The sequence below is a fragment of the Ruditapes philippinarum genome, unplaced genomic scaffold, assembly GCF_026571515.1.
Source record: "Ruditapes philippinarum isolate M1 unplaced genomic scaffold, ASM2657151v2 ctg11766_1_1_1_1, whole genome shotgun sequence".
Taxonomy (NCBI): domain Eukaryota; kingdom Metazoa; phylum Mollusca; class Bivalvia; order Venerida; family Veneridae; genus Ruditapes; species Ruditapes philippinarum.
Window position 1 is genome coordinate 1 of NW_026853990.1, and position 20,248 is coordinate 20,248.

Sequence of the window (20,248 nt, forward strand, 5' to 3'; positions counted from 1 at the left end):
CTTCCTACTGAGATCTATCATCCTATGAAGACCAAAGTCCATAGTTTTTATAGTTTACGTGTAATGGCCTGGATAAAAATAAAGTAAGACTAGAAATGTGTCATCATGCCACGGATGCTCCCGCATGCAGCCAAAATTTCAAATGTTATAATATTTAGTTCCAAATTTGTTTGCACAAATTATTTTTTTCATTCTAAGTTCAAAGCCCTTAAAACTTTTCAATGTTAACACAAACCATTTTTATACAATGTTCAAGGCACTGAAATTATTCAGTCTTAACCATTTTTATACAATGTTCAAGGCACTGAAATTATTCAGTTGGGGAGAACAGAAACTGAAAATTTCATATTATTTTCAAAGTAAAAGGGGCATAATTTTCATCAGTGCCCCATTTATCATTCTTGTATGTATGAAATAACGTCAGCTTGTTTATGAATGAGTTGTTTACTTAGGATGACGTCATTTCGCTGCTTACAGATTGGCGTCGTTATGTCAAAATATTTATTAACTGATATGGATTTAATATGTGGCGTTAGTGTATTTGAGATATTATTTCGGTATTGTATGAAAAGAAAACATTATATAAATTATTTAGTCTTAACCTTTTAAAAATAGCATATTGCATATTTGTAGCCAACATAATGGCTATATACATTTCCACAAAAGTATGAGTGCTGAAACTGAAAGTTCAAAATTTTTCCAACATTCAGGAAAGATAAGTTTGTCTAAAATCATTGAACCACGACCAAATTCAAACTTAAACTGCTTATTCCTAAGATGTATCTATATTATTTTCAAAGTGAAAGGGACATAACTCTGCTAAAAAAAATCATCGAACCATGATCAAATTCCAACTTGACCTGCGCATTCCTTTTGACATATCCATATGTCAATTTTGAGTTGAATATGTAACACTGTTGGGTTGATAATGAACAGAAACTGTAAATTTCATATCATTTTCAAAGTGAAAGGGGGCATTACTCTGCCAAAAATCATTGAACCATGACCAGATTCGAACTTGGTCTGCGCATTCCAAAAACATATCCATATGTCAAATTTGAGTTGAATGTGTAATATTGTTGGGAGATAATAAACGGAAACTGAAAATTTCATATTATTTTTAAAGTGAAAGGGGCATAACTCTGCCAAAAACATCGAAACCATGACCAAATTTGAAATTGACCTGCGCATTCCTTTGACGTATCAATATGTCAAATTTGAGTTGAATGTTTAATATTGTTGGGGAGATAAATAAACAGAAACTGAAAATTTCATATTATTTTCAAAGTAAAAGGGGCATAACTCTGCCAAAAATCATCAAACCATGACCAAATTTGAACTTGACCTGTATTTTCTCATGACATATCAATATGTCAAGTTTGAGTTGAATGTGTTGTACCGTTGGGGAGATAATGAACGGAAACTGAAAATTTCATATTATTTTCAATGTAAAAGGGGCATAACTCTGCCAAAAATCATCGAACCATGACCAATTTCGAACTTGACCTGTATTTTCTCATGACATATCCATATGTCAAATTTGAGTGCAATATGTGCAAGGGTTATTAAGATAATGAACGGAAACTGATGATGACGGAAGGACGGAAGGAAGGAATGACGGAACAGGGTAACACTATATGCCCCTGCCATTATATGGCGGGGGCATAAAAATCAACAAAGGGCAATAACTCAAAAATATCGTGGAGTACCAGTTTTTGTGCACTGCACTTCTTCTTAATGAGATCTATCATCCTATGAAGTTTCAAGTCCATAGCTTTCATAGTTTAGGTGAAATAGCCCGGACAAAATTAAAGTATGAAAATTAACAAAGGGCAATAACTCAAAAATTAAGAAGTGCAAAGTACCGCTTCTTTTGCACTGCACTTTGGGTTATTGAAAGAAGCAGGCATACCAAGTTTGGAGTCAATCCAACTTTGGAGTGACTGAGTTATGCTCTGGACAAGCCTTAGGGGACAACATCGCCAGCAACGACTCCAACGTTGCCGACAAAAGTAACCCCTATATGTCGCCTTTTCAAGGCTACACAACAACCTACATAGTAACCAGAAAGTAACTGTTAAATCTGATAAAAGCCAAACTTGGCTTTCCAAAACACTTCTAAATCAAAGAAAACATTAACATTCTAAATTTCCAGATGCAGAAACTAACATAATGTGCTAAGACCACCATTTTGGTTGGTTGATTTATCTCCCTTTTTCCTGACAGACTATTCCTGTACCATCCCAAATTTTGTCATGTAACAACACTATTTCCTTGACTTTTTAAGGCCCGGAGCCCATTTTAATAGTCACAGAAATTTCCATTTTCCTGGATAGCTTTGGAACCCTGAACTTTAAATGACATAGTTGCATTCAAACTAATTTACTGTTTTGCATTTGGTAATTTAATGTTCTTTTTTAAGCAGTAAGATTCCTACTTTTGGTCCCATGGTAACAGCAACAGCATCAGCTAGAAGATCTACTCCCTGAAGCATCAAAGCCCGAGCATCTGAGCCAAATTTCAAATCTTTTGCATAGCATCTTGCCAACGCTGGTGTGAATTTCTTAGAAATAGCACTGCGTACAAGTGGTGAAATTCGATGCATTGTGACTGTAAAATAAAACAACAAAAATAAGTTGTTATATATTATGTGTTGACAATTAATACACTTGTTACTATAATTATATAGTAACAAAATTGCCTATGATTTCAACTGATTATGAGTGTCACGTGACCTATTATGAGTTTGCGGCCCCGGGCCGAGAACTAGTTATCAGCCCGCAGAACATGTGCACAAAACTGAAACAATGACGTCACATTTAACGTCATCAAAACAGTTAACTGTAAAAGTGAAAGTAGGTTGTCAGCACGAATCGCTTTATTTTTATTATGAGACCTTAAGCGTATTTAGTACAAACACATTTTTGTTGCTATTGAATTTGAAGAAATAATACGACAAATTCATTCCGAAAAAAATGAAAATAAAACTTGCTTCTTGGTTCTACTGCTTTGAACACACAAACAGAAAACATCTCTGTACAGAACAGTAGAAGAGTAGACAAGAATTTCAACGAAAGAACTTCAAAGTCTATTTGTTTTGATTATAATTTTTTTTTTTTTTTTTGAAATGCTACTATTAGATCTACCAAGTGTATTAAAGACATTAACAGGCTGTCAACCAGGTCTTATCCAAAATATAGGAGGAATATAGGAATATTTTAGCAGGAAATATAGGAGTTTTTGGACCATTTTAAGGCAAAAAAATAGGAGTTTTCAACTTAAATTGTTTAACTTACCAATGCTTGTATAAATTTAAATTATTCTTACTTTTCCACATGCTGTTCTACAATAAAATGTCTACCGTATAAGTGAAGGAAACCATTAGCAGGCTGTCCAGCACCTTCCAACATAAAATTAGGGCGAATTTTACAGTAATATTTCAGAAATTTTAGGGCTAAAATTAGGAATTTTAGGGTACATAATAGAAATTTTAGGGCTAAAAATTTGCAATTTTATGACTAAATAAACTAAGGTCCCATAAGAACACGATGTGGGCTAACGTTTGCATATTTGACACAAAAGTAACTCACAAATAATGCTCTAGTTTAGTAAATAGAGCAAAGGTGCTACCAGTGTGGACTCACTGGTTAACTGCCTCCCCTGCAGAAATGGTCATAGTCAAATCATGCTCAAACCATTTTTTTTAAAATGGCTGAACATGTCAAAAAGAACATGTTCTACCTATGTTTTGGGGAATGTTATAACCACAAGTGTCTAAAAGGAATTCTTATACAGTGAAATTCATGCACAATCAGGGCCAAAAAACCCTTCTTTGTAGAGGCCGAATATAGGCTGCTTCCCCAACCAAATTAGCCTCTTTTTTTCCCCAGTTTGGTCCTCAAAATTCCCATTTTTTAAATTTTCACATAAAATTCAAAAAATTTAAATAGGGGGAATTTAAGTTTTTTTCCCCTTAAATTTTTTATTTTTCCAGTTTTTTTGTTTTTCTATTTGAAAAAGTTTTTTTCCCCAAAAGTTTCCCCCAAAACCCCGCATTTTTTCCCAAAAAAAGGGTCCCCCCCTTCCCCAAAAAGGGTTTTTGGCCCTGAAATGCACTTTTTGAATATAATTATGACAAAAATTTTTTTGTAGAATAGGTTAAAATAAAAAGGCTTTTCCCTTTATACGCTTAAAAAAAAAGGGAAACATTATATTCAAACAAAAAATTGCAAAAAAAAATTCTACAAAACCCTTTAAATTGCATTTATTAATCAAATAATTGAAATGTTTACATGAAATTGGAAATAATTTTATATCTGAATCCCAAATTTTTTTGAGTTGATTTTTATAGAGTCGCCTTTTCCAAAATTTGCACCATTAAAAAAAACAAAACTGAATAAATTGATAACTTTGGGAAAAAAAGAAATTTTCCCCACAAATACAAAAAAATAAATAATTTAAAGGAAAGAATTTTTTTTTCAAAGTCTATGAAACCAGCAGTACTTTACAGTTTTTGATATTTGCAATTTAAATAAAAGAGTGGAGTAAACAAATTGTTTTTAAATTTTTTTGAAAAATATTTAAATTTTTTAATAATTTTTGTTACAACAGTTTCAAAATTCTTTTAAATTATATATTCAAATGACCACTTCAGAAATTTGTAAGAAAAAACAAAAAATTAAATATTGGGCGGGGGAAAACAGGCAAATATTCCAAATAGGGATCTTTGGTTATTTTTAAAGTTTCGGAAAATGATAGGTAGTTTTTTTGTTTTAACTGTCAAAAGTTTACAAAACTGTTTTGTTTATAAATACATTTAAAACTGAATAGTCAAAAATTTTGTTAAACAAAACCTTTCAATTCATAAATTTTTGATTTGGGAAAACAGCAAATCTTTTTTGACAATTTCAAAACAGGTTTCGACTTTGAATTTTGATAGGAATTAAAGTATATTAGTACAAATAAAATAATTGGGAAATTTTCAGTGAAAAATAGGATTTTGGGAATTCCCTTCGAATTTTTCACTTTTTAGGGAATTTTGGGGGTGGGGACAGCCCCAAATTAAACCCAACATCAGCAAAAATTCAGGGGAATGCAGACCATCATCGAATGGTCCCCCAAAAAAATTACAAAAGATCACTTTTTCATGGTCATGCAAGGCTATGTAAGCAAAGAATGACAGCCTTTACATATAATTTCTGTGAGGGTTCACTTCTCTTACCTGTAAAATACAAAAGGCCAAAAGCAGTACCAAAAATTTAATCTCTTTGAATTCCTCGGCAATATACTTTTCAAAAAAATATAGGAAAAATATTCAAAATATAGGAGAATATAGGAAAAATAGGAGGTTTTTTTAAAATATAGGATTCAGACCCAAAATATAGGAGTTTTATAGGAATATAGGAATTGGTTGACAGCCTGCATTAATACACGTCAGCGTAGGGCCGGAAGGTGATAATCAGCCCTGAATGAATAATGGCCCTCGGGCTAAAGCCCTCGGGTCCATTATTCATTTTGCGGGCCGATTATCACCTTCCGGCCCTCTCCTGCCGTGTATTAACCTCTTATTATCATAAAGTTATTACAGAGGCCAACAAACATTGTGAGCGTAAGCATTTCTCCAACATCATTTATGTTTCACAGTTTTAAACATACATCAGAAATGTGGTACATTAGAAATCACATACTGTATGTGTATTTAATTCGTGGGAGCAATTTTTCGCGGAAAGGTCCATTTTTGGGGGTTTATACAAATATTCGCGCTATTTTGAATTCGCTGAGGTGACTGCCAAATATCATAAATTCATGTACACCAATCAGGTTAAAAAAATAAGGAAAATCAGTGTAATCATCGTGGGAGTTCACAGTTATTTTCAATACCAGGTGTCAAACAATATACACTTTTGTATAGAAAAAAGACATTGTCTAGCGAACAGATTTGAGCAAACAAAAGAATGCCCGTTAATGTGCGTGTTTTTTCTGATCAGATCATGTTTTTTTTTGCTGAACAAACAATACAAAAACACAAACATAAACGATTTTAAATGATGAAAAACTTGGAAAACAAAACACAATTTTTCAGTAAACATTAAAATAGATACATATGGAAGCATATAACACACTGATATACATTGTTCTATAGAAATAAGAAAATATGACTATCAAGAAATTATTGGTGTAAAAATATTCGCGCTGAACATGAATTCGCGGATCGAATTACACCGTGAAGATCGCGAAAATTTGAAGCCCGCGAATATTTCTACACATACAGTACATGTATCATTTTGAACATGAAATTGGTGATTTTTAAGCATTACAAATTAAATGTATTGTAAGTCGGAAGTTAATGTCTTTTTTTTCAATTATATATAATATTATATACAATACAAATTCTTGATACCAGAAAAAAAATATCATAAAATGAGAGAAAATTTTGCGCAATATGATGCTGAATATCACTCTTTTCACAATCTAAAGAATGCTAAAATTTCACAAAAATATGATGAAAAATTCACAATTCCCATATAAACATTTAGATTTCAAATTCTTTATTTATGATATTGATGTAAAAAAACTCCTAAACTCTTTGAAGAATTTGGTCGAAAATAATTGACGATCCAGGGTTTTACATCTCTGATATTTTAGGAGTCCAGTGGATGCACAGACTAGAAAAGTAGGGGTCCAGGCCTAAAATTTAGGGGTCCAAAATTATATTATAAACTGAAAAGACTATGAAGACCACTCAATTTTGCTCAAAATCATTTATTTACCCTGTAAGAAATATGCATGCACATGGTACTGTTTTCATAAGTAGTACATGATTTCAATATCACTTTAAATTCGTTTGTTTACACATTATTTGTATAATATAATAAAACATCATGTGCTATTTTCAAGGCTTAGTCTTTGAGTGGCTGGAATGTCATGTTTTAGTAACATATTTTGTGATTTGATAAGGTGATTATATCAACAGACAGAAAGCTGTACTGATCTATCTATAAATATTTTAGCTGTACTATTGTTTGATTTTATTAACCTGTCAATTCCATACTCATTATACAGTCAATGCACAGAATATATTAATATTCGGTAAATGTCGGTAAATTCTATGAGAGGTATGCAGTAAGATGTTTAAATTCATTCAGTTTCTATGAATTAGTTACACTGGCTGTTATAGCGCAATAGGGTAAACCACAGGCATATAATATCAAGATGTCTTACATGTTGTAAGATCGAGACAGTGTTTGTCCAGGTTTTTTTCTTATTCATAACTATATTCAAAATTTTTTAAGTTATGGTTGTTCTGCTTTTTATATGTTTTGCACGCTTTTGTAAATACTATATTTTTGTATATAACTGATACTGAAAATTCATTCGATTATTTAATCAATAAATGTAATTTCAGTGCTGTAAAATACAATACAAAATGTGACAATTCAGTGTTTCTTAGTTGTTTCATATCTGTGTAGACAATTTTGCGAGCGCTTGACCATTTTCTTTAAAATACAGTAAAAACCCGCTTTACGACCACCCCGTTTTCGAGACCAACCCGCTAATACGAACGATTTTTCAAAGACCCGATTTTTTATTCTTTATTTTAATGGTCGCTAACCCCGATTTTGAGACCACCCCGTTATTCCGTAATACGACCAGTAAATTCAGTCCCATTTCGTAAATACTGTACATTTGGAAACCCATAAATACGACCGCGGGCACTTTCTTACCTTGATATTGACATGCATGTATATTGCTGAAAACTTTTTGACACGTGATGTAAACAACAGCTGTCCTAGTTTTACGACATTTACGACATCCAATTTACGGCAGAGGTCAAGGTTACTTTGTATCAAACCCGGAAATGATCAATAATATTGTCGAAAATTTCTTAATTTCACACCTTTAATGTCATAACTGGAGGATTAAAACAACAAAATATGAACAGAAAACTTTCAATAAGTTTTTTAGAGGTGTTGCTGCTATGGTTATCTCTTTCGTTCCATAATTTTAAACAAACATAAACATGATACGATTATGTTTTTGAAGTTGTTATCGGCGATGAAAACTGGGAAAATAATTAAAGGTTAATTGGTCGATGTGCTTTGTAGTAAAATGGTGATTTAATTGAGTAAGTCATGTCATTCTTTTAACAAGAATGTAAAAATATGTTTGTGGTGAAAGACATTCATAATACATTTTGTACCTCTAAAGAAGTTTAAAAATTTTATAATGTTAAAAAGAAAAATAAAATAAATGAAAATAAAAAAATAATAGTGTATGCTTAACATCTTCTCATTTGAAATAGGTTAGCCCAGAATTAAACATGTGTTCAGTACATGGTATCCCTTAATATATTGCCTGGTTTTCTGTTTGACCAAACTCATTAATGAGACCAATCCGCTATTAAGACCAGATTTGTAAAGTCCCTTCATTGGTCTCATTAGCGGGTTTTTACTGTATACCTAAAAATAAAGACAGAATAAAGTCTAAAAAGAATGTCAAAAGAAGGGATCGAACCTCTCATACATAATAACATTAGGTAATCACTCAACTGACTGCTATTGCGGATTCTACGAGAACCTTCATTAAACTAGTGGGAGTTTTCCAAATGTTAGTGATATACTCCATATTAATTCTCGTTAAATAAACAGACAAAACCGAAGTGGGATTGAATATTTAAATGAGTGCTATAATGTATTCATTATTGACAAGTCAATAAAATCAGACTATAGTAAACACACAATAGATGTCTTTAAATACCAGTCAACTAAATATGTTGTGTTTACATATAACATAAGCACCTCGAAACTTTTTCTGCAACTCCTCATAAATAAGGTTTTTCAAAACCATTATATTTATTACACCAAAGATAATTGACATACCCAGTGACTTAATTTCTATAACACTATAAAAATAAGTTTGCCAAAACCACAGACTTTTTATTATACAAAATACACCGAACTAGTAGATTAAATTACTTGCAGGGGTTTACTTAAGGTTTTGACTTTCACTTGCCCGAAGGGCAAGTAACTTTGAAAATCTACTTGCCCCCAAGAAAAACGGGTTGCCCGATCTTAAATGTGAAGATTGTTAATAATCAAAGCAAAAATTATGGGTAAAAATAAGATTTATTGCAGATCCTATCAACTTATGCCTCAGATAGTAAAATAGTCCTAAATTCCCTACTGTATATGTTTTTTTGCTTGTCAACACAACTGTCTTTGCCAGGGATCCAATAGAAATCCCTGAGATTAAATTTAGAAAAACTCCTAAATGTCAGGGATTCCTCACATCAAAATAGTAAAATGAAAATGAAGATTAACAATAGTCGTGATCTGTTAAGGCTTATAAAAATTACAGGTAATAATTGGGCCCTATTCCAGGTGACTTTTAAAATATATTAACATTCAGATGCTATCACCTTAAAAATATTTATTCCCTATTACAACTTTAAAAAGGAAACAGTACATTGATTGTTGAAAATTGTGATAGGATTTAAATGTTTATTGTTGATTTCAAACAATGTAAAATATCAAAAATATGTTTGCTTTGTTTGCATTACAAAACTAGCTATGTACCTTTCAAATTTATTTCATTTTTAAAAACAACAAGTTGCTCCAAGTCCATGACAGGATGTGTTATACTCAATTTAAATTGATCTGTCTGATTCCTATCCTCCCTGTGTGTATTGAAATTTATTTGAAGTTTTAACCTATGTCACATCAAAGGGACTCACCGCATGCAGTAATCATACAGTTCAGAGCACTGACTGGTTCAAAGAACTGTCAGACGAAATATACGTCATTTGCTGTATGTTTCACCTAAGGAGGTTTTTTTCTGTTTTGGTCGTAAATTAGGCATGACCTAGATCGACCTCAGATGACTTATAGTTACACAATATGCTGTGATTTACCAAAAAGGATTTTAAACATTATATGGATTATTTTATTCTGTTCATGAATAGATCTAGAATATTTGTAAACAGGGTTTTTTTCCAGTATTTTGGGAACATGACCCATACCCTTGAGATTGGGAATTTTAGCGGCATTATAAAATTTGCCCAAAGTTGGGAAAAAAAACCACAACATTTTCAAGTTTTCTGAGGCAATATATTCCTTTTCTTATATTATAGGATTTAGTTCACAAAAGTAGGTCTCTGATTTTCAAATTTTTGAACTGTGTTATTGTATGGTGTTTTGACTTTACACCTCCTGGATGTTTCACCCCTGGATATTTCACTCTCAAAACCCTGGTGTTTTGATCACCACTTTTTAAATTTGATATATATGAAATAAATACCATTATGGGTTAATATTATATATAATATAACACATACTTGCAAACAATTACATTCATGAAGAAGATTTTTTTGACATAAATATAGTGAAATTTCCCTGGGAAAATAATTATAAATAGGAGTTCTGAATGAATTATCAGCTATAAGTCTACATGTATATATTATTTCATTTTTTTTTTGTTATCCAAAATTTAAAAACAATAAAAATATTGATAAAATAAAATATGTTTTTATATAACAGATAAGAACAATTAGAAGTGTGAAACAATTTTGAATAAAGCATTATAAACACAGGTTTATTAATTACTAAATTAGCACCTTTAGAAGTGTGTAACTAATAGTTCTTTTTAGTTTTTATAAAATAGGAAATAAAATTATATGATGAAAATAACAGTGTTTATTTTAATGTTATGTTATTGTATTGTGCATACATTATAGATATAGTAATTGACTCTGAATAAAATTTAGTAAATCTTATCATTTTGTTTTTATCTGTTTTTCATACATTGATACATATTTGGTAAATTTTATTTGAACAAGAATGTCATTTTTAAATAAAATTTCTTAATTATAAATTTCAAAAAACAAAATATTCTCTCAATGTCTATCATGCAAATTTATATGATAATGAGTTATCTGTCATCTGTAGCTGAAAAAAACTCGCACAATTTGCAAAAATACCAAACTTTTGCACCACTATAAAACAACAATGCATACTTCAACTCGTATTTGTTGGAACTTAACAAGAGCTGTCGGTAGGACAGCAACGCTCGACTATTCTTAGTGCTTGATAGTAACAAAAATGCTTGATACAGTTACCTCCTCCTGTTTACAGGTTGGGGTCATGATGGTGAACAAGTGTGCAAAGTTTCAAAGCCATATGTCAATGGACTTTGAAAATATTTGAACTATTACAAAAAGTTTAACGTAAATTCTAAGTCGAAAAAGGGGCATAATTCTGTCAAAATGCTTGATAGAGTTACCTCCTCCTGTTTACAGGTTGGGGTCATGATGTTGAACAAGTGTGCAAAGTTTCAAAGCCATATGTCAATGGACTTTGAAAATATTTGAACTATTACAAAAAGTTTAACGTAAATTCTAAGTCGAAAAAGGGGCATAATTCTGTCAAAATGCTTGATAGAGTTACCTCCTCCTGTCTACAGGTTGGGGTCATGATGGTGAACAAGTGTGCAAAGTTTCAAAGCCATATGTCAATGGACTTTGAAAATATTTGAACTATTACAAAAACTTTAACGTAAATTCTAAGTCGAAAAAGGGGCATAATTCTGTCAAAAACCTTGACAGAGTTATGTCCTCTTGTCTGTTGATGAAGGTCGTGATGGTAAACAAGTATGGTCAGTTTCAAAGCAATACCTCCAATGGTTTTGAAATAAAGTGAGGTGGTACAAAAAACTTAACCAAGCTCAATACACTTTCTAAGTCAAAAAAGGGCCATAATTCTGTCAAAAACCTTGACAGAGTTATGTACTCTTGTCTGTAGATGGAGGTTATGATGGTGAACAAGTATGGTAAGTTTCAAAGCCATACTTGTAATACTTCTGAAATAAAGTGGGGTGGTACGAAAAACTTAACCAAGGTGTGACGCCGACGCCGGGGCGAGTAGGATAGCTCCCCTTTTCATAGAAAAGTTGAGCTAAAAACGAATGACAGACTATTCTCTCCCTTACCAGTTCCTCGCCCTGACGGTTCTCTCCCTAACCATTTCCTTCCCTGACGGTTCTCTCCCAAATTTGAAATATGCAGACAGTTCTCCCCCAATTTTATTTTTGTAAGATGTCATTATTAAAAGAATGTGTTAGATATTAACTGCATTTTATGTTTTATGTTTATCATCTGAAAAGTGTTTGTAAATTTACCACCTTTTTTCAGCATTTTAATCCTATCAACACCTTTATTGTGAGAGATATAGATTATTGGACAGTGATTGATATACACCTGTAATGATGTTAAGGTCTAGCTTGTGATGTAATCATTCATTTGTTAAATAGTGAATAAGGTAACAAGTATGTTTTAGAAAATAAATATACATATATCTAATTAAAAAAAAACAGAATAATTAACTAATATCATCATTGATCAATTATTATTAAATATGTTAAAAAATACGTCTTTCTTATTCAATTTATATCAATTGATAATAAAGTTACAAATTAATTAAACATCTAAATACTTCAATAAAATATTTTTTTCTCTAATTTATATCAATTTTTGATAATAAACTTACCAATTTATTGTTGCTGATGATGCTAACAAAATTAAAACTTGAATCAGGGATTTATATTACAAATAAATCCCTGCTTGAATTAAACATCTGAATACTTCATTAAAGTATATTTTTCTCTCTAATTTATATCAATTTATAATAAACCTATCCATTTATTTAACATCTAAACACTTCAATAAAATCTATTTTTTCTAATTTATATCAATTGATAATAAACTGACCCATTTATTTATCATCTAAATACTTTAATAATAATGTAATTATAAAAATAAGAATGGGGAGGAACTGTCTTCTAATTTGCAAATATGCAGACAGTTCTCCCCCAAACTAGGGAGAGAACCGTCAGGGAGGAAACGTCAGGAGAGGAACTGGTAAGGGAGAGAATAGTCCGACTACCTTCAAAAACAAAGGCATTTTCACAAGAAATCTTTACATAAAATAAATTATAAAATGACTTTGTCCACATAAATGATTTGATTGCTGTGTCTGCTATCTAAACAATAAATGCGCTTGAAAAGACCACAGCTTCCAATTCAATTTTATGGCAGAACCCCGTTGCTACCGAAATATTTGATTGCAGAGGCTAAGTCGGCAGACATAAACCAAAACAAACATGTACCTTCAATAATTAGTTGATTGCCGCGCGCATGCAGTAACTGCATGACGTAAGGAAAACCCCAAGCCTGGTTGGTCGCTATTTATGTAAACACTTAAAATAGTAACACCCTAATATGCACGGAATGCCCTCATGAATGACACCACACTTCACACGCTAGTTTTCGTATTAAATGTGTGATTTTCCTTCTGATTTAGATCTATTAGAAAAAGAACTAGATTTTTTTCTTCAGAATTCCTCTTTTAGCCGCCGAAATTTACTTGTCCATGGACAAGTAAACTGCAGAATTTTACTCGCCCGGACCTACAATTTTACGACTCGGGCAATTGATTTTGCCGGCCCTGATAGGCATGAGTGATATTTCAATGGAGTATATAGGAGCTGCTTATCTCTGTTATCTATGTCTCTGGTAAAACTTACTTTCATTGATATGTCAAAATTTAAATATTATGTTTTGTATTAAATCATTCTGCCTGATTAATAAGTATATGTGTTTACAAATTAAATAAAAGCTGGAAAAGTGGATTAAACTTTCTTATATTTTTATATCTAGATATTCCCCATTGTGAAAGATTCTGCACCGATAATCGAAAGCAGAACATCAAACACAAATAAGATAAAATAGAAAGACTTTTGTAAGGTGGGGAATCTCTATGAAAATGGTTGACAAAGTGTCAGTCGTTCTAAGGATATGAAATATGATAAACAAGATCAACAAGGAAAGGCGGCGTTCAGTAAACGCAACCCCCAGGCAACCCAACAATTTAAGAACCGGTGGCAAGGAGTCCTGAGGGCCCTCAAACGAAAGCAAAAAGGGGCACAAGGCCGAGCACGTACAGGTCAATCACTAATTATAAAATGAAACACAAGATTACATTTGAGAAAAATGCTATGCCACCGCATTAATACAACACTAAATAGTAGTGTAGGGAACAGATTTTTTTTATTTCTATACAATTTTGAAGATTGTCATAATACATAGATCCCTAACCTATCTAATTCTTATTATCAGATTAGTGGTTAAATCTGTTGTTAACTCAATAAAAGATCAGAGTAGGAATATATCAATTCACTCGAGTCTAGTGAATTTGGTGGTGAAGGTCATATTTCACACAGCCTAAATTTCATGACTACATCAAAGGACAACACAGTAAGACACTTTGTCAAAATCTAGGTCAGCTGAAATCAAAGTTCACTTTACATCTTAATCTGTGCACATGGTTCAAATTTCATAGCTGTACATCAAAGGACAAGAAGGTAGGTCACATCATCCAAATCTAGGTCACCTGATATCAAAATTCAATTTTACAACTAAAACTGTGCACATAGTCAAAATTTCATTGCTGTACATCAAAGGACAAAAAGTAGGTCACTGTCCCCTTGAGCAAGGCAAACTTTTGGACCCAAGGGTTTAATTCAAAACAATCTTGATACAGGTCCACCAAACAACATTTCAAGTCAAATATCTAAGCTGTAGCTTTCTCCCATTCAGAAAACATTGTTTTAATTTCTGTTTTTACTATGTGTACATAATGAGAATCACTGCCCCCCTGGCAGGGCCAATTTTGACACCAGGGGAAAAATTTGAACAACTTTGGTAAAGGACGTCTATAGATGATATTATATATATAGCAAACATCAAAGCTCTATGCCTTGTACCTTCAGACAAAAATATTTTTTTTTTTTTACTATATGTACATAATGAAAATCAATGACCCCCGGAGCAGAACCAATTTTGACCCCAGGGCTATAATTTGAACAATCTTGGTAAAGGTTCACTTTGCACAGTCTCATGCCATCAGTGTTCGAAATTAGCAGTAGTCCGATAGCCCCTGACTACTTATTTTCTCCTCGGGCTACCAACTTTTCACAGTAACAAGCCCGAACAGACTACTGTATTTTCAGAAGCAATATATAAACAACTGTTGGGGAAAAATGAATCGTGCTAGTGAAATGTCTTTTGGGCTAGTGAATATTCCAATCGGGTAGTCCGACCAGACTAGCGGATTCAAATCCGAATTTCTTACACTGTGCCATATATTTAACCTCTAGCCTTTGTCAATTCAGAGAAGAAAATTTTTCAATTCAGGGAAGAAGATTTTCAAGTTTTTACTTTATACATATAAGGAAAACTATCGTCTCTGGGGCAGGGCAATTTTAACACTAGGGGCATAATTAAAAAATCTTTAGTAGAGGACCCATAGATGATATTATATAGCAAATATCAAAGCTGTAAGTCTTGTACCTTCAGACAAGAAGATTTTTTAATTTTTTACTATATGTACATAGTGAAAATCAATGACCCCTGGGGGTGGGGCCAATTTTGACCCCAGGGCTATAATTTGTACAATCTTGCTAGAGGTTCACTACATAATGTTTCATGCAAAATATCTTAACTCTTGCCTTTGTAAATTTAGAGAAGATGATTTTTTAAGTTTTTACTATATACATATAAGGAAAACCTATGCCCCTGGGGCAGGGGCTAATTTTGACACTAGAGGCAAAATTTGAAAAAAATTTGGTAGAGTACCTATAGATGATATCATTTAACAAATATTAAAGCTCTAAGCAGACAATAACTTTTTTTGATTTTTTACTATATTTATATATTGAAAATCAATGACCCCCGGGGCGGGGGCAATTTTGATCCCAGGGCTATAATTTGAACAATCTTGCTAGATGTTCACTTCACAATATTTCATGCAAAATATCTAACCTCTAGCATTTGTCAATTGCTAGAAGAATTTTTTTTAAAGTTTTTACTATATACATATAAGGAAAACCAATGACCCCCAGGGCTGGGCCGATTTTGACCCAAGGTCTATAATATGAACAATCTTGGTAGAGGTCTACCAGACAATGCCTTATGCAAAATATCTAAGCTCTAGGCCTTTTGGGTCTTTACAAGAAGGTATTTTAAGTTTTTACTATATGTACATATATAGTGAAAATCAATGACCCCCGGGGCGGGACCGATTTTGACCCCAGGGCTATAATTTGAACAATCTTGGTAAGGGTCTACCAGACAATGCCTTATGCAAAATATCTAAGCTCTAGGCCTTTTGGGTCTTTACAAGAAGGTATTTTAAGTTTTTACTATATGTACATATAGTGAAAATCAATGACCCCCGGGGGCGGGGCCGATTTTGACCCCAGGGCTATAATTTGAACAATCTTGGTAGAGGTCTGCCAGACAATGCCTTATGCAAAATATCTAAGCTCTAGGCCTTTTGGGTCTTTACAAGAAGGTATTTTAAGTTTTTACTATATGTACATATAGTGAAAATCAATGACCCCCGGGGCGGGACTGATTTTGACCCCGGGGCTATAATTTGAACAATCTTGGTAAGGGTCTACCAGACAATGCCTTATGCAAAATATCTAAGCTCTAAGCTTTTTGGGTCTTTACAAGAAGGTATTTTAAGTTTTTACTATATGTACATATAGTGAAAATCAATGACCCCCGGGGTGGGGCCGATTTTGACCCCAGGGCTATAATTTGGACCCCAGGGCTATAATTTGAACAATCTTGGTAGAGGTCTACCACACAATGCCTTATACAAAATATCTAAGGCTCTAGGCCTTTTGGGTCTTTACAAGAAGGTATTTTAAGTTTTTACTATATGTACATATTAGTGTTCGGTATGTGGTAATGGTCAAGACGTAGGTTTAGTGCTCTGTTAAAATGAATTAATATTGTTGGAATTACTACATTTTTTGGATCAAAATTTATATGTGGTGAATGAGTATAAAAGGAACTATAACTATTTGCTTTAAAACATGTTAAAACATGTTGTAAGTTGGACAGAATTTGAGTTATTTGGATGTTAAAAACTGTGAGTTGTTTAAATTTTCTCGATAGATACATGTAAATACCTGTCTTCGTAACGCTTGATTTAATTCTTGACATTGTATATATTCTATTGTTGGTCAATGGATTATGATGTAATAGCAGTGGTCACCTGTGCCTGCTGGACATTATAGCTTATAAAATTTACGGAAGCGTAAAGTGGTCATAAATAAAACAAAATATATTACAGACGCTTATAGGATAAGCTTATAATAAGAAAAATATATACATATATGTAAACAATGGGAGTTGATACAACTACATACAGAGCAAGAATTGGAACTTTTGCATTAATTTGTAAACCGCACAAGAAAAAACCTAAATATAGCAAATATAATAAGTTCACTAAAGGGACAGACATCCACCTAAGAACCTTTGCATGTAGCTTATACGCTTTGATTTGCGCACTAGTTCTCTATGGAGTTGTGACGTCGAAAACATGCATAGTTAACAATTTTTCTTCGCCAAACGCAGATATATGCAATTTGTCATTCACTATTACGCAAGGATCTATGACCAGACGGCTATGAACGAAGCTATCCGATTATGTGGCCCCAGCTTTGCCGTGTGCAAAATGCGCAGCGCTTTTAAGTTTGGGAACCACATAATCGGATAGCTTCGTTCATAGCCGTCTGGTCCATTGAATTAATCGAAAGTTTTTGTCGTTGAAAAAAAACGGCGAGAATATTGATGTTTATTTCGGCTGTTTCGTTGTTTATATTACCGTTGAAGTTTAAAATTGACCATCATCGTGAAGAATTATATCTTCTGTGTCGATGGACCAAAGGATTATGTTAAAATATTGGAAATGGATTAAAATACATGGTGATTATGACGGTAGGGGTGCGGATTTTTTCCGGCGAACATTTTCTGTACGAAATCTGCTGTGGTCATAGTATTATTTTTACAATAGGTTTATCTCTTAGATTTGGTTCGCTAAATTGCTAATCATGGTCATGCAACTACATAGTTAGGTGAAGAAGCAGGCGCTTGTTTTGGTTGAGTCTATTATGTTTTGTTTAGGGGGTGAGTTGTCATACACAAATTTACAATTTATATGCATTTATTTTTTTCCAATGATTGTTATTATCTTAAATGCTTCTGGGGTTGTTGTTTTATCAATTCATTTGTAAATAAGATTGTTATATGTCTATTAACGGAATAATTTTAATGAACACGAAATTAGTTCACACCTACATGTGTATTGGAAACGTGATGGTTTAAGCCAATGAAAACACGTCAATATTATTTTACTCAGGCAGAGAAAAAGTGTGCAAAGAGTAAATCGATAATCTTTATGTAGCCAGCAAACTTTGAATTGCAAGTATTTTTTCATATCTTTTCGGCAGAATAAACTTTTCGAGGATTTGTATCGTAAAATGGCTGCCAGTTACAGTATCAAGTGATTATCCCAAGCACCACCGCGGCTTAGCGCGGGAATTTTAATTATAGCTAATCTCGGCGCGTATACCTTTTTCATATTTTATTGTAATAAATATTTACAAACTGTGTCTTTCGGGTTTTTTTATCAATATATAACCAATAATGAGGTTAATATGAATACATAATCATATCTCAAATCTTTGACTATGATTTACAATGAAATTCTACTTTAAGGGTATTAAAAAGGTTTTTAATTTCCTGTAATTTTATTTTGTGATTATGCTTCAAAGCAGTAAATTGACCGTGAATTTTCTTTTCATGTTTTGATTTCTTTGAAATCATTTTTCTCATCTGAAAGCATGCAACTTTAATATGGTGATACATTAATTACATTCCATGAAAATGTTTAAAGATATAAAATATCTCATGACATGTTTGTTCATTTTACATTACACCTTTAATTCAGCAAACATAAAGTCTTCACAGAAAGTAGTATGCAATCGTACCTATATTACATACGAATGTATGTAATATTTTTCTTGTTATCTTGTGTATTATTATAGATGTTGAAATATGATTTTTTTTCAAAACGGCATATATTAAGATTTTTTGATATATATGATCAGTACATGTCCTGGGATTGACAAATATGCATTTTATTTGGATTTTAAAGGCGTTTTGAGCTCCAAACCCCAAGCGTCTGTGGGCCTTTTGGGTCTTTACAAGAAGGTATTTTAAGTTTTTACGCGATGTTTATTAAAAATACGAAATATCTTTTAAAAATTATTATACATTGAATTTATTGCAATCCGACTTAATTAAATAAATAAGCCAGCTTGGCTCTCACATGGTCAAGAAAACACGTGTTATGTAAAAATTAGTGATAACTGATACTATTAGTCTAAAACAATATAAACTTAAGAAACTAGACCGATTTAATGCACATTTTAAAATGCAACGTAAGAAAAATAAATGTTACCTGTTTAATGTTGCTACAATTTGTCCTGAAACTGATATGTTCGTTTAAAAATGAATGTCTTCAAATTTATGTTTTGTGTGTATGCTCTTCAAGGCGGAGACTGATCAAAGTGACATTGACCTATTGACCTTGCTGTACTGGGCATATCTAAAATATTTAATTGAACACGGAATTTATAAAAGCTGAATCAATTAAAATAATTTTTAAACACTCATGTGGAACAATTTACAAATAAAAAGATTCCTATGATATAATTTCCCAATGACAAACGTTTAATGAATAGAAAAAGCTTCTGATGCAATATAAAGTTTTAGATATCCTTTACAACCCTAATCAGCTGCTTTGTAAGGAGAATTCCTTAAATGTAGTATTATGAAATATATTTTGCATCGAAGATACAAATCAAAAGCAAAACCATTCTAAAGAAATAATAATCATCTATTGTATGATTTTATTTATGATTTTTTGCAAAGATAACTTTCAACATATGATTATATAATTGGTGCAAAATTTCCTCTTTCAGCTAGTCCCCTGATCAAGGTCATTACGCCGGTAAAGCACATGCGTTTAGGAAGGTGGAATTTTCTCGACTGTGTTAGTTACGCAAAATCTCGGAATGGTGAGATAAATTTTATGATTTTTGTACTTAATTTTCGCATTTGCTCCTCTAACATTTGAATTTCATGCAGACAGATATTCTGTTTTACGGATATAATTTTTCGTACTCAAAAATTTCGCCTCGAGTTGAGGCTTGTAAAGTTGTATGAATTTCTTTCTACATTTTCATTGTTATGCAATCACATTGATTGGTGAATATTCCAGTTTATCATGTTAATATCAAATTAATGAAAACACAATGGACATATCATTAGACCCCATGG

General features: G+C 32.3%; 1 long non-coding RNA gene across 2 annotated transcripts; it reads right to left on the reverse strand.

Annotated features, from left to right (window-relative positions):
- Positions 1-2,411: 2,411 nt before the first annotated feature.
- Positions 2,412-19,716, reverse strand: LOC132738633 (uncharacterized). Of its 2 annotated transcripts, none has more exons than XR_009626900.1 (3): positions 19,696-19,716; positions 19,368-19,514; positions 2,412-2,610 (listed from the first exon to the last, which is right to left on the reverse strand). It is a non-coding gene; the product is annotated as an uncharacterized LOC132738633 (long non-coding RNA). The 2 variants fall into 2 exon arrangements; XR_009626901.1 differs by lacking the exon at positions 19,696-19,716 and adding an exon at positions 19,638-19,652.
- Positions 19,717-20,248: the final 532 nt, after the last annotated feature.